At 37.3% G+C, this 15,301-nt stretch overlaps 1 pseudogene; it reads right to left on the bottom strand.

The window, feature by feature from the left end:
• Positions 1-1,476: 1,476 nt before the first annotated feature.
• LOC125162516 (alpha-synuclein-like) lies at positions 1,477-1,896 on the bottom strand (annotated as a pseudogene).
• Positions 1,897-15,301: the final 13,405 nt, after the last annotated feature.

Genomic DNA, 15,301 nt, shown 5'->3' with positions numbered 1-15,301 from the left:
AATATTGATTTATCACATATTCTGTCTTTTGTAGGTTTAATCAGGTGATATATTACTGGAATTTATATTTTGATAATAATGATTTAATTACTTAGCAACTGTTTACGCAATGTCAGCTGGTGAAGATTTCTGACGATTCTCCATGCTTTAGGCTGTCTGAAAAATTACAGTGTTAGGACCAGAAAAGAATGAGATGTGTAATATAGGTGTCATTCAGGGTCAGATAGGATGCAAAAGTTATTCTTACACAGTGGCTAATGGTCTTGATAATTAAGAATCAGCGAGGGAGTTTAAAAAATATATAGGTTGCTAGATCTCACCTTGGAAATTCTGATTCAATAGATCTGGGGTATGACACTGGAATCCTCTCTTCCCTAGAGAAAGTTGGGCTCTGACATTCTACCTTCTTAACAAAAACTGAGTGCTCTCCACACTTGCCAGTGTCCAGGAATGTGCATGTGGGCTGGGGTCCTCCTGGGGAGCAATTATTTCTCAGAGTCACAGACAAGATTTGGGGCAACCCCTCTCCCTGATGCCCTCTGATTTCCTTTTGTTTTTCTAGCACCCCTCCCTCACCATGCCAAACCTCATGTATCTTTTACTGCGTTTTTCCTGATGCTCTCTCCCTTCTCTGCATGCATCAGTAAAATCAAGAAATCCAGCCCTTTAGAAAAAAATCTCCTCCATGCCATATCTCCCTTACTGAACCCACTTTCATAAGTAAGCCTCAAAATGGCAGATGGGATCCTGAAGAGAAAGACTAACTTCCTGTCTTAGTCTTAGTCTGTTTGGGCTGCCATAACAAAATACCATGAACTGGGAGGCTTATAAAGAGCAGAAATTTATTGCTCAGAGTTCTGGAGGCTGGAAATCCAAGATCAAGGTGCCAGCACGTGAGGGCTCTCTTCCACCTCTACAAACTTTGGTCCTCATATAGTGAAAGGGGCTAGTGAGCTCTGTGAGACCTTATTTATTTATTTATTTATTTATTTATTTATTTATAATTTTATAGTTAATATTTATAGGTGCGTAGTTTCATGCTCACATATTTTTAAGTATTGTATATATTAACAAATTTCACAATGCATCATTATTTTTAGACAGAATCATTAAATGACACCTAGAAATCTTATAATATATAATAAATCACAACTTCTCAAGAACAGCAACAAAAGAAATAGTGAAGATTTAGAAATAAGTGGTAGTCACTTAGGTGTTTTAGTTTAACTTTTACATTTGAAGCCACAATATCCACATAGAGACCCTGCTACCATATATTCAGTTCAGTGAGAGGGAAGCACTGAAATGCTGAGTAAGGGCAGGTACAGATAATTTCAATCATTGCTGATGGAAGAGTTTAAAATACGCTGTAAAAACTTTGAGAAAATGTCATGACTGGGCACGTTGGAAATGAGTACTTGCACAGGATGGAACATCTCTCAGTAGGTCTCAAGAAACTGCGAGTAAAAGTATTTCTTATGCTTCGGGTTCATAGTTTTGATACCTTCCTCAGAAGGCATTTCATATGCCTCATTGTCAGGATCAACAGGCATATCTTCCAGAATTCCTTCCTGTGGGCCTTCTTCATTCTTGCCCAACTGATCCTTTTTGCCAAAGCCAGTGGCAGCTGTGATGCTCCCTGCTCCCTCCACTGTCTTTTGTGTGACTGCTGTCATCACCGGTCATCACCACCTCACCAACATTTGTCACTTGCTCTTTGGTCTTCTCAGCCACTGTTGTCACATCATGAACCCCTCCTTCCTTGGTTTTGGAGCCTACATAGAGAACACCCTCTTTTGTTTTTCCTGCAGCTTCTGCCACACCCTGTTTGGTTTTTTCAGCAGCAGCCACGACTCCCTCCTTGGCCTTTTAAAGTCCTTTCATGAATACATCCATGGCTAATGAATTCCTTTAAACCTTTTTTATAAATGCTAATCCTGTTCTGGGAGGGTTCCACCCTCATGACCTAATCATGTCCCAAAGGCCCCACCTCCTAATGATATCACCTTTGGAGGTTAGAATTTCAACATATGAAGGGGTCTCCTGAGTGGCTCAGTCAGTTAAGCATCTGACTTCAACTCAGGTCATGATCTTGCAGTTTAGGTCATGGTCTCACGATTCATGGGTTCCAGCCCCATGTCAGGCTCTGTGCTGACAGCTCAGAGCCTGGAGCCTGCTTTGGATTCTGTGTCTTCCTCTCTCTCTCTTTCCCTCCCCAACTCATACTCTGTCTCTCTCTCTCTCTCTCTCTCTCAAAATAAATAAAAAACCTTACAAGAAAAAAGAATTTCAATATCTGAATTTTGGGGAAAACAAACATTCAGACCGTAGTACTTACCAGTGGGTGATGCCAAATTGGGAGGTGGTTCTATAATTCTTTATGTATTTCAATAGCTTTATAAATCTGCAGAATAGTCTGTCTTTTCATTGTATAGTTTGGTCAATAGGTCGTTCACATTACTGGCAGACTGAAATTAGTGAGTAAGGATTTTTTGCTTTCAGTGTGGACCTTCCCCAAACTACCAAACACATTGCTCCCACAATGCATTCTTTTTTCCAAGTTAGAGACAATTACTTGGCCAGTCTAACTTTAACTTACGAAGGTGTTTGAAGGCGGATGTTGACTTGTTTGTTTTCCTTTTGGTTCAGGTTTCACTTCTTCCTTGGTAATTGCTTTCGGAAGAGATACTTAGCAGAAAAGCAAACTGTTGCACCTAAAGATTGATTATACCTTTTCTTCCATTACTCTGTCCTTATCAATTTTATGTGACATATGTGAAAGTCAATATAATGTTCATTTTTCATGACTACATGAAGAAAATGCTCAGCTCTGAAAACTTTAAGAAAAATCAGAGACTTTCTCCTTAACTGCTTCAATCCCTATTGAATATAGTGTTTACCATTATAGTTTTTAATATGTACATGCATATCTTGAAAGTCTTTTTTCTTTTACTTTGAATGTTTTATGTGGTTATTTTAGAAAATATAGAAAAAAAGTTTATTAAGAAAATTAAAAAAAAATAAGAAAATAAGGGGCGCCTGGGTGGCGCAGTCGGTTAAGCGTCCGACTTCAGCCAGGTCACGATCTCGCGGTCCGTGAGTTCGAGCCCCGCGTCGGGCTCTGGGCTGATGGCTTGGAGCCTGGAGCCTGTTTCCGATTCTGTGTCTCCCTCTCTCTCTCTGCCCCTCCCCCGTTCATGCTCTGTCTCTCTCTGTCCCAAAAATAAATTAAAAAAAAAAAAAAAAGAAAATAAAAACCATTTGCAATCTAGAGAACACTGTTTTATAGATATATGTGTGTATGTATATGTAGTATTTATATACATATATTTGTAATCACTGATAAATTCTGTGCTGAAATGTGCAATAGAGTATATATTCTCTTTTGCTCCTTTTTTTTTTTTTTTTTTTTTTTTGAGAGAGAGAGAAAGAGAGAAAGACTGGGAGCTGGGGAGGGGCAGAGGGAGAGGGAGAGGGAGAGAGAGAATCCCAAGCAGGCTCCTCACCCTCGGCACGGAGCAGCCTAACAGAATCTAACAAGAGTCTGATGTTTCACCAACTGAGCCACCTAGGTGCCCCTCCAATTAATTTCTTTATAAAGAATACTAGATGTGGAATTATTGGGTAAAAATGAATAAAATTTCTACAAGGCTCTTGATGCATAATGTCATATAAATTTTCCAGAATTTTAAAGCATATGAGAGGATGTATTAGTTATCTATTGTTGTAAAAAAAATTTACCTCAATATTTAGCAGCTAAAAACAAGCTTTCATTATCACCCAGTTTGGGAGGGTCAGATATCCCACCATGGCTTATCACGGTTTCACTGGGCTAGGGTCTTTCGTAGGGTTGTAGTCAAGGCATTGATCCCTGCTGCTTATATCTCAAGGCTCAAATGAGGGTGTGTTTGCTTTCAAGTTCACTCAGGTGGCTGCAGGCTGACTTCAGATTCTTGCTGGCTCGTGGCCAGAGGTATCAGTTCCTTGCCACCTTGGCCTCTCCTTAGAGCAACTCACAACATGGCAGCTGACTTCTCTCAGAGTGAGCAGGGGAGAGAGTGAGAGAAAGCAAGCAATATGGATGGAAGGCACAGTTTTTCTGTAAATTAACTTTGGAAATGATAACTTTGCTGTACTCTATTTTTAAAAAAATTTTTTAATGTTTACTTATTTTTTAGAGAGACAGTGCAAGCAGGAGAGAGGCAGAGAGAGAGGGAGACACAGAACCTGGAGCAGACTCCAGGCTCTGAGCTGTCAGCACAGAGCCCGATGAAAGGCCCGAACCCACAAAACTGTGAGATCATGACCTGAGCTGAAGTTTGCTTAACCAACTGAGCCACCCAAGTGCCCCTTGCTGCACTCTATTTGTAAAAAGCAAGTTATCAAAGCCCACACTTGAGGGAAGGGCAAGAGTACAACAAGGAGGTGGGAATCATGGCAGCCATCTTTGAGGCTGCCTATCATAGAGTACTACTATCATTGCATCATTACCAGCACTGAATGTTTTTATATTTAAAGTTTTTTTTTTTCAGTTTTAGGTGCTCCTTGGTGCCTCAGTTGGTTAAGTATCCAATTTTGGCTCAGGTCATGATCTCATGGCTTGTGAGTTCAAGCCTCACCTTGGGCACTGTGCCAACAGCTTGGAGCCTGGAGCCTGCTTTGGATTCTGTGTCTCCCTCACTCTCTGCTCCTCTCTCACTCAAACTCTGTTTTCTCTCTCTCTCTCTCTCAAAAATAAATAAACATTAAAACACTTAAAAATTTTTTAGTTTGATAAGTAAAAGTAATCACATTTCATTATAATTTCATTTTTTATTTCTTTTGTTACTAATGAATAAAGTGTTATTTATTGTTTATGGGTTGTTTCTAATTTTATTCTTTATTTTTTAATTTTTAAATTAAAAAAATTATTTTTTTAAAGTAATCTCTACACCCAAAGTGGGCCTCAAACTTACAACCCTGATATCAAGAGTTTCATGATCCACCAACTGAGTCAGCCAGGCACCCCTAATTTTATTCTTTAGATTGTCTATTTATTTTCTATTTTTTCCCTTTGTGGGTCTTAGTCCCCACCCACCCCCTCATCTTGAAATGCTAATTTAATTTGAAATTATGACTTATCTATGGAAGAAAGAGTTCCTGTAAACTTTAGGAAGTTGAGAGAAATTTATATCTCATTTTGGTTTGTGCTTCAATGCAAGCACTTGTTTCTTAACAAAAAGATTGGACTTTTACCTGTGGCCACTACTGGCAGTTACTATTGAAACTCTGAAGAAAAATAATGAAAAATTTGACATTTATTTCCCCAACTGCCCCTGGATTTGTAACGACATGTTGACATTTAATGGTTTTAACATTTATTACAGATGATCTAGCAATTTGTAGGCTAATCATTAGCATCTAGCTTTTTTTATTCAAAACTGGTGAAAACTAATTAAAGTGCCATGCCTAAGAATTTGCAGAACTATAAAAGCCTTATTTACTAAAATGTTTCAAGAAGGTGAACTTTTAAATTTAAAAATCCAAGTTTTGTTTAGAGGATCAAGAATTAAATAGCAATAAGTAACAACACCTTTAATTGCAGGAAGCTTATTATTTCTGAAGACCAATGAATACATGTTGTATAAGAAAAGGAACATCAAACTTGTATTGGTCAATATGTGACCTTGGGCAAATCATTTAAGCCTGCTGATTTCTTCATCTACAAAACAGAGACCTAAGACTTTGTTACATCTTTCAAAATGCCATGAACATTAATGAAATAATACTTGCAAGACATAAAATTAATGGGAGTATTTTTTTATGACTCTCACTAAATTCTCTGTTTTGTAACTCAGTCCCTCAATTGTTGGATCACTATAATTGCAGGACAGACCGTTCTGCCTTACTTTATGCTAAAATCTGTCTTCTGCTGATTTCTACCCATTTATTGCAGTTTTATTCTCTGAAACCATGCCAACTTTAATTCCTCTACTACATGTTAGCACTTTAAATGTTTGAAATAAGCTCCTTGGTTCCCCTCTAAGATTTAAAAAAATCCATACTAAGCACTATTCAGTCTAAAATAAAATTTGCTTTTTAATTTAGGAAAAACTTAAAGAACTTGAAGGAATTGTCATTTTCTCATGTGAAGTCAAAAACCAAAATTACTCAGTAAAAACTCAGCTACAATGCTTTACAATGAAAAGACATTTTTACACAGATATTTGGTCATTATTCTGTGGTTGTTTATAATACAGTGGAGACAAGTGATGGGGCCGACAGAAAGAGAAAGCATTCTGATTGCTGAGCACCTGCTGCATTTGTAAGATGAATTTGTAAGATGAATATGGCTCTCAGAGAATGCCTTGTTCTGGCAGAGAGAAGACTCTGTGGGGTGGACTGTAGTGGTGGAATTGGAGGAGGATCTGCTTTACATTTGGAGGTGGATAGTGGGTTGGATGAGAAGGTAGAGAAATTTCTTTCCCAGTGCTATGGCCATAGTAAATGCTCAGTATATTTCTTGGATCTTTTAGTGTGATGATGTTTTGTTTTAGTCTTTTAGCTGGGTTGATGAAAGTACTATAGGAAATCTATAGGACTATTTTGCTGCTGGTTATATTTAATCTTTCTTCATTCAATTCAATTAATTTTATCAATTCATGTTTTAGAATATATTATTCTAATATATATTAGAATATATATTATGTATCAGACATTGTGCTGGGCATTGGAGATTTTTTAATGTTTATTTATTAATTTATTTTTGAAAGAGGGGAAGAAGGGCAGATAGAGAGGAAGATAAAGAGAATTCCAAGCAGGCTCTGCACTGTCGGCACAGAGGCTGACATGGGGCTCACATCCACGAACTGTGGGATCATGAGCTGAGGCAAAACCAAGAGATGGTTGCTTAACTGACTGAGACACCCAGGCACCCCTGGACACTGGAGATATTAAAGTGAATTAGGTAAAGTCCTTTTACTAAGACAGCTTGTATTATAGACAAGTGACAGATAGGAAGACAAGGGAGTGCCATGGAGAGGTCCAGGCCTTCCCATGGAGATGGATCACAAGGTACAGAGGGGGCCTCTCAAGGCTTCTCAGAGTGAGACTGAGGTCGAGTCTTGAAGACTGGTTGAAGAAAGAGAAGGGCATATAGAGATGGATGTATGCAAAGGCCCTGAGGATACAATCCACATAGCCTATCTAGGCAATTGCTAATGGTTGAAAATGGCTTGAATTAGGGAACTAGGGAGGAGCAGTGGTGGGAGATGAATCTGGAAAAGGAGCCAAGGGCCATATTACACTAGCTACCTGCCGAGTTCTTCTTTAAAAAGAATTGAGTACTCTTCTTACTTTCCATTGTCTCTGGCTTAGACTAATGTTCTCATCTATTCCCACCAGACTTGTTCCATACCCACCTCCCACCCTTGCCCCAACTTTGTTTTCCTGCAGACACTACTTCTAAGCTCTTCTCCCTATTTGCCCCATCCCTGTTCTTCTCCCCTAACAGTAGGCCTTTTGTTTAGTCTTTGACTTCTGGTTATAGGCTCAGGGAGCCCAGGCTATAGACTAACTATAGTCCCACATGTCAGGGGTTTATGGAACTCTTAATTAGCAGTTATGTAAATCGGTATAAGTTAAAAATTTTACACCTTTAAAAAGTTTTTTATTTCTTTATCTAAGCCACTAGCTAAAAGTTTAACAGTATCAGTTCACTTTCATTGCAAAGGTCAGAAACAATTCAAACTAGCTTTAAAAATGAATATATTAGTTCATATCACTGAAGGGTTCAAGTGTAGATCAGCATCACTCATTCCTAGATCTAAGGTTCACCAAATGGCAGCAAGACTTTGGCTGTGACTCTCCTATTTTAGCTCTTCTTTATTCTGTGCTGGCAGCATTCTCAGGCAGGCCCTCTCCATTTGGTGGTCTCTGGTGGCTCTAGAGTGATGGTGTCCTTAGAGTTAGCATTATCCATGTAAAGAGTGCTTCTCCTCCCCAACAGTTCCATCCATTCTGGATTTGAGCTTCATTGGCTGGGCCTGTGTCTTGTGCCATTTCTGAAGAAGTTACTATAGCCAGAGGGATGGAACACGGCTAAGTGACAAGGCCATTTCACACGCCTATATCAGGAGCTGGCGGTTTTGAGATAGCTTAAGCCCAAACCACATGCTCAAAATATGTAAGGGGTGGTTTCCTATGATGGCTAGAATGCCATTACAGGAGAAATGGGTGCTGGGCAGCAAAAACAATGTATCTAACATAAAGATTTTACAGTTGAATATTCATTTATTCATTCTACAAAATTTACTGAGTGTCTGTGATTTAAAGATACACTGATGTATAAATATGGTCACTGTCCTCAGAATGGTCATAACCTTCAAGTGGAAAAAGATATGTAAGGTACCATATTAATTAACAAGCAACAATTATCTTTGGATCGACTTCAGTCTTATCTTCAGTGTTATCATGAGGGTCTCTGTCAAGCCTTTGCTGAAATTGTTATGTATTGAAGATACTAGAAATGTCAAGTCTGAAATGAAAATATAAGTTAGATTTTTACTGCCTTAAAAACATTCAGAAAAATGTTTTGGATACTGTACCAGAGGCTATGAATGAAGACTTTGATACATTCACTTTACGAGAGCCAATGGGTGAACACCAGCTGTTTCCCCATTACTTGGGTGTGATATTGGAAAATCTGGAACTTCAGAACTTTTTGAAAGGATGAAAGAATATGAGTTTGGCAATCTTGGCTGTAGAAATTGTCTGTAAAGAGGATGATTGAGAGTGATCATAATCTTAAAGAGGAGAAATGATCCTAAGTGACAATCACACAAACAAGATACAAAATAAGCAAGAATAAAAGTATTCTAGGAGAGAACACTCTTACAAAATTCAGCGTTGAGTTGAAATTCTTATTGGAATGCCAAGAGGCTCACATGAAATATACTACACACTTGAAGATATAAAATGTATCTTTATAACTAATGGCCCCAAAGAACATGGTATTTTACATTTACCTAGGCTCATTTATCCCCAGATCCAATCAGACTTTCTAGATAAGTGCCAAATGTTAAGTGGCTTATTCAAGGTCACGCATCTTATCTTCCTGTTCTCATAGTTCAAATAAAATTCTAAACTTATATTAGTATGTGTAACAGATTAAATTTAAGCTTTTTTTGTTGATTTTAAGGATCTGCTATGTAAAGATTAAGAAGAAAAATGCATAAATGTAACACTGTGAAAGAGCATAGGTGTTCTGGTCACAAATCTCAATATAGGAAGCATAACCTGCTTCTAACTTAGATTGTTTGTAAGACATACAAGTACTTCTTTCTCTTTCTCTTTTATTATTAAGTAGATAGAAGAGTATTTAAAAATATGTGCATAGTATAACAAATATAATGAAAACAGTGTATCTACCACCTAATCTGACAAATGGAAAATTACTAGTAATCTTGAAGGCAGTATGTGCAGTATTGTATTTATTATATGAATATACCATAACTTACTTATCCATTCTACTGTTGATGGGTATTCATGTTTCTAGTTTTTGTTGTTTTGAACAGTGATATACTATTCTTGTCCATGTTTCTTAGACTTAGTGGAATTGGAGGGTCATCGATATGTACCTCAGCAGATAAATGCCAACTTATTTTCTGGAGTGAGATTAACAACCAATAGCAGTGTGTTAGAGTTCTCATTGCTCCACACCCTTGCAGCTCTTGGTTATATAGACATAAATTTTTATCCGTCTGTAAGTATTTTATTATGTTTTATTTTGTATTCTTTATCACTAATCAAGTTTAGTGTCTTGGTAACGTATTAGGCTCTTTGGAGAAATGTCTATCCAGGTCTTCAAACCATCTTCTACTGAAGTTTTTGTCTTTAGTATTTCTTTAAATTATTGAATTAACCTTCATTTTTTCATGACTTGGCCTGTTCACTTCTAACAGAGTCTTTTGACAAACAGAAGATCATAACTGTAATATACTTAAATGTACCCCTCTTTTCATTTAGAGTTTGAACTTTTGGCCTTGTGTAAGAAATCCTTCCCCACCCCAAAGGTCAAATAGGCGTTCTTCTGTTACTTTTATAAAAGCTTGTAGTTTGGGGTTTTTCCCCCTATTCATAAGTATTTAATTCCCTGGAATTGACTTTTCATAAGGTAAGGGTCCACTTATCCTTCCCCCATGTGGACGCCAGTGATTTCAGAGCCAATTAATGAAAAGGCATCCTTTCCACACTTCCTGCTAATGTCATATTTGTCACACATCTGTATTACATATATTTGAGGGTCTTTTGGGGGGCTATGTATGCTGTACCTTTGGTTTATTTTTCTAGTCTGACCACTAGCATGGTGTATTAACTGCTATAGATTCAAAGAATAATTAGCTGCTGTGGCATTCCTCACTTTATTTTCTTCTGCAGCGTATATCTACTTGGGGTCATTTGAGAGTAGGTTACAGATATAATGGCCTTTTATACCTAAAGACTTCGGTGTATATAATTATCACGGTCATGAAATTTTATATTGATCTACTACTATTATTTACAGATACATTCAGATTTTAACAATTATCCCAATAATGCCTTTTATAGCAACACTCTCCTTGATTTCATATCCAATCTGGGTCACATATCACAGTTAGTTGTTATGTCCCTTTAGTTTCCTTTAATCTATAACATTTCATCAGTTGTCCTGTGTCTTTAACGATAAAGACATTTTTGAAGAGTACCCAGGTCACTTGTTTTGTGGAATGTCCCTCAATTTGAGTCCAGTCACATTTTGAATAGGAATGCCATATAAGTTACACTCCTCCTTTTTCAGTGCCTGATATCAGAATGTCAATTTTTCTCATTATTGACAGTATTAATTTCGGTCACCTGGGGTGTCAGCCAGGTTTTTCCACTGTAAAGTTTTCATTTTTCCCTCTGCAATGAATAAGCAATCAGTGGAGAGAAACTTTTAAATTATGTGAATGTTCTGTGCTTTATCAAACTTTTATGCAGTGGTTCTACTATTCATTGGTGATTCCACTGAATCAATTATTTTTACTATGTTTTCTAATCAATGGTGTTTTAATCATACCATTCCTCCTGCTTTTTTAAACTTAAATTTAAGTTAATTAACAAATAGTGTAGTATTGGTTCAGGAGTAGAATTTAATGATTCATCACTTACATATAACACCCAGTGTTCATCCAGCAGGTGTCCTCCTTAATGCCCATCACCCATTTAGCCCATTCCCCCACCCACCTCCCCTCCAGGAACCGTCAGTTTGTTCTCTACATTTAAGAGTCTCTTAGGGTTTGCCTCCCTCTCTGTTTTTTATCTTATTTTTTTTCCTCCCCTTCCCCTATTTTCATTTGTTTCTTAAATTCCTCCTCCTATATTAAAAAAAAAAGTTTATTTATTATCTTACAGAGAGTGTGTGTGTGTGCATGCAAGTGGGGGAGGGGCAGAGAAAGAGAGGAGAGAGAGAGTATCCAAAGTAGGCTCTGAGCTGAGAGCGTAGAGCTTGACACAAGGCTTGATCTTGAACCTTGAGATCATGACCAGACTTGATATCAAGAGTTGGTTGCTCAACTGACCGAGCCACCCAGGCATCCGTCAATCCTCCTACATTTATTTATCATTAACGTTTTTAGAAATAGATACAAGTTCTGTTTTGTTTTTTCAAATATTCTTGGTCATTTAAAAATAATTTTTGCTTTTTACTTTTATTTTTATCTCATATTTCTCTCTATATGATAAAGTTAGCTATGCTTTTTATGTGTTTGATAATTCCAACATCTGATCTGTTTGGGTCTGATTTTTCTATGTGCTGTTTCTTTGCATGTGCTGTTTCTATGTGCTGTTTCTTTGACTATGAACTCAATTTTCTTGGTACTTTATATCAGTGTGTTCTTTGCATTTTTCTAGGCACTTTTTGGAACAGCCAGTACCCTAACTTACAACTGCCAACTTCCAGGCACTTTACATTAAATTTTCTGCTGAAGTTTTTCAGACCATTCAGGTAGTATGAATTTGGGCTGTGGAACTCATGAAGGCTGACTTATAGTTAAGAACTTTTAAAGAAGAATTTTCCTCCTGACATGCAGCATTGAAATTCAACAGGCAATGATTTCTTGCTATCTTTGGGATGAAGAAGATGTGGGTCTATGCCAAGTTTATTCTTTCTCTGTGATTGTAGCTGCTGGATAGCCAGCTTCATGGATGGAGTCTTCTATGATATTCCCTGACTTGGGATGGCCCTGACTTTATCTTCTGTACCCAGTGCCCCAGGGAGCCATGCAAATGAAACTCAAATCCACCAGTTTTGACATGCTCCTGGGAAAAATCTGGCTTTAGCAATTTAGTCATCTCTCTGAATTCTTATTTCCACTTAATGTTTGGCCTCTGAATATTTCTTACCATTTCTGTTATCCATTTCAAACATTTTCCAAGAACCTTTAATAATTTATCCTGTCTTTTTAGTTGTTTTTAGAGACAGTGGTGTTAACTATCATACTACTGGCAATGGAGTCCCTCACGCTCTCTTTATCTTCATATTGAGACCCATTTTATCTTTTACAAAGTAACACTAACATGAACATATTGGAATATGTTAGTGCAGTAGACTTCAGGGTGCCTGTTCTTCTCATAGTATAATGCATAAAAATTCAGTAGAGGCTTAATGAGGTTATTTCATGCAATTGTAGTCAAAAATCCAGTTTCATAGGTGATTTATTTGATCACAGATGATGTTTCAACTTTCTGGCTGTGTTGATGAAATAGTAAGTAAAATGTTTTGGCAAGGAATTAAATTAGGTCTTATGGTCCAAACAAATTTCAAGAATTTTTTTTACATTTTATTCTAAATATTTGTTGGAAGTGACTCATATAATGAGCAGGCATTTAGTAAATTTTAATTAGGCAAGCAATGAATAAATGAACAAATAAATAAGTATCATTCAATAGCTCAATCCCAGTTAAATGTGCACAGAATAGTCTTCAATTGGCCATCAGTGAATGAGTCAGGTTTATACCTGGGCTCATCGATCTTTAGTACTTTCCACAAACCTGACAATGGGGGAGGGTTGGAGAAAGAGGCTTTCAGTGAGACACTGTAAATACTTGCCTCACTTCAGCCACTAAATTGAATTTCTAGCATAAATCCTATCCTAGGCATCAACAGTGCAGTATTATTTGGAAAGGTACAATTGATGTAAATATAAGTGCTGGCTATTTATCAAGCCATACCATTCTTTTCCTACCAAGAGATAAACAGATTGTAGCATTTGCTGTCGTTGAAATACATTGAATTTTCAAGGACTGCTTCCTAAAGTCTGGGTATTTTTTTTTTTTTTAGAAACATGTTTGCCTGAAATTCTGGCTGCTATTGCTCTGAAAGGGGGGGAGGGGTACTGTGAGAGTAGTCAGAACTGTAACAGAATTATAAGGACCTTAAAATCTCAGAAGGGAGTCTCATCGTGCCCGGGAGAACAGCCCAAAGCAAGACAGAAAGTTTCCTGAGCAGGATAGAGAGCCTCAGTGTCTGTGGTCAGAAAATAGGCATCTTAGTAACTGGCCACTAGGTAGATATAATCATAGGAACAGAGCAGGACTGGGTCCTTGTCATACAGGCAAGGCTTATGGATGTCTGAAGGTAGCATTTGAATATTAATTGAGAGACACATTAGGCTATAGATCATTTTCATCTAAGCTACTTCCTAAAAGTTATTCCTTACACCCCATCTCCCACTGCTCTTTGAAAAAATTTTAAATGTTTTATCATTTATTTTTGAGAGAGAGAGACAGAGTGCAAGTGAGAGAGAGGCAGAGAGAGAGGGAGACACAGAATCTAAAGCAGGCTCCAGGCTCCAAGCTGTCAGCACAAAGCCTGACGCGGGGCTTGAACTCATGGACCACGAGATCGTGACCTGAGCCAAAGTCAGATTCTTAACCTCCTGAGCCACCCAGGTGCCCCATCCCTCTGCTCTTTGAACAAGCTAGGGCAATTTTTAATTCTTCATGTTCTGAGTTTTTGTATGTCTTTAATGATAATAAAAGCGTTACTAATTCATTTAAATGTATTTGCACAGTAGCCTTTTCTAAGGAATCCTCCCATGCGATATGCTAGAGAGGTATCCAGGTCCTACAAGACCAGTGGTCTTGCATTCTAGAAACCAAGTTTTAAAGGTTATGAAAATATTGACTGCTAAATATTCATTTTCTCAGTTATAAATAAAAATATTATTACTACCTTCTTCTCATATATTAGATAGAGTCAATTGGCTAAGTGGAGAGGGATCTATTTGTAGGTTGCCTAATTTATCTCACCTAAGTCATTCAACTAGACAGCTTATACTGAGTTTCGTTACATAATTCATGAAGACTATATGACTCCAAAGCTATTTAATTTATTTTTTATTTTTGCCAGTGACTGAGCATTGGAGGAGTAAAAAGTACAAATTTAAAATACCTATTTATGTTCAAATATTTTTGGTTCAATAACCAAATCTGTAATCTGCCTGTTCAGTACAGAAAACTATCAGATGTTGCTTTTTGATATCTGGCTGCTAAACACAGTGGTGGTATGTTCTGATGGCTGAAATAGACATAGTATTGTAAAGATCTTCATGTTTTGTCATCGTCTTGGTTCCCATCACTATCTACGAATCTGGAAAATAAACAATTGTAGGTAACTTATCCAATTTAGAGAAGAGTTCTGACTATGAGAACATTTAAATCACTTGAAAAGGCACTCCTGTAGATAGATTCAAGAGAAATTTAACCTTATTTTGGATTTCCTAAGACATTATTGAATTGTTCTCATTGTTGATTGAAAAACATGTAGGTAGCAGCAGTATTCAAGTGGCCACATTGCATCCATTCCACTTATTCTATTTTATTTTCTTGGTATGAACAGATATTTAGTATAGAGCAAGACCATCCCCAGCATTTAGAGTGTCTAGTTTAATTTGGTTTGTTTGCTTAACTATGATCTATAACCACAAATTTTATGTATTTTTTGGGAAGGTACAGGTATAAGTCCAAAATTTGGAAAATAGACAATACACATATTTGCCAGAACTGCTAGTCTAGAAAATTTTAGATTAAATCTTGAGACAGAGGAAAAATCCTAAGATGAGCTCATACAAATGGAGGACAGCATACATGGTGTGAGGAAGACAGTAGCATCAAGGATTAACTCAATAGTTCTCAGGGGTGTGGAGCAAACTTAAGATACTGGGCTTAGGTGGGTTGTGCGTGAGAAGCTAAGTGAAAGAAAATTTTAACAACAGAAACAGACCAGCGTGATTTTACAATA

Source organism: Prionailurus viverrinus, chromosome A3, assembly GCF_022837055.1.
Source record: "Prionailurus viverrinus isolate Anna chromosome A3, UM_Priviv_1.0, whole genome shotgun sequence".
NCBI lineage: Eukaryota > Metazoa > Chordata > Mammalia > Carnivora > Felidae > Prionailurus > Prionailurus viverrinus.
Note: the sequence above shows the minus strand (reverse complement) of the source record. Positions and strands in the feature narration are given on the sequence as shown.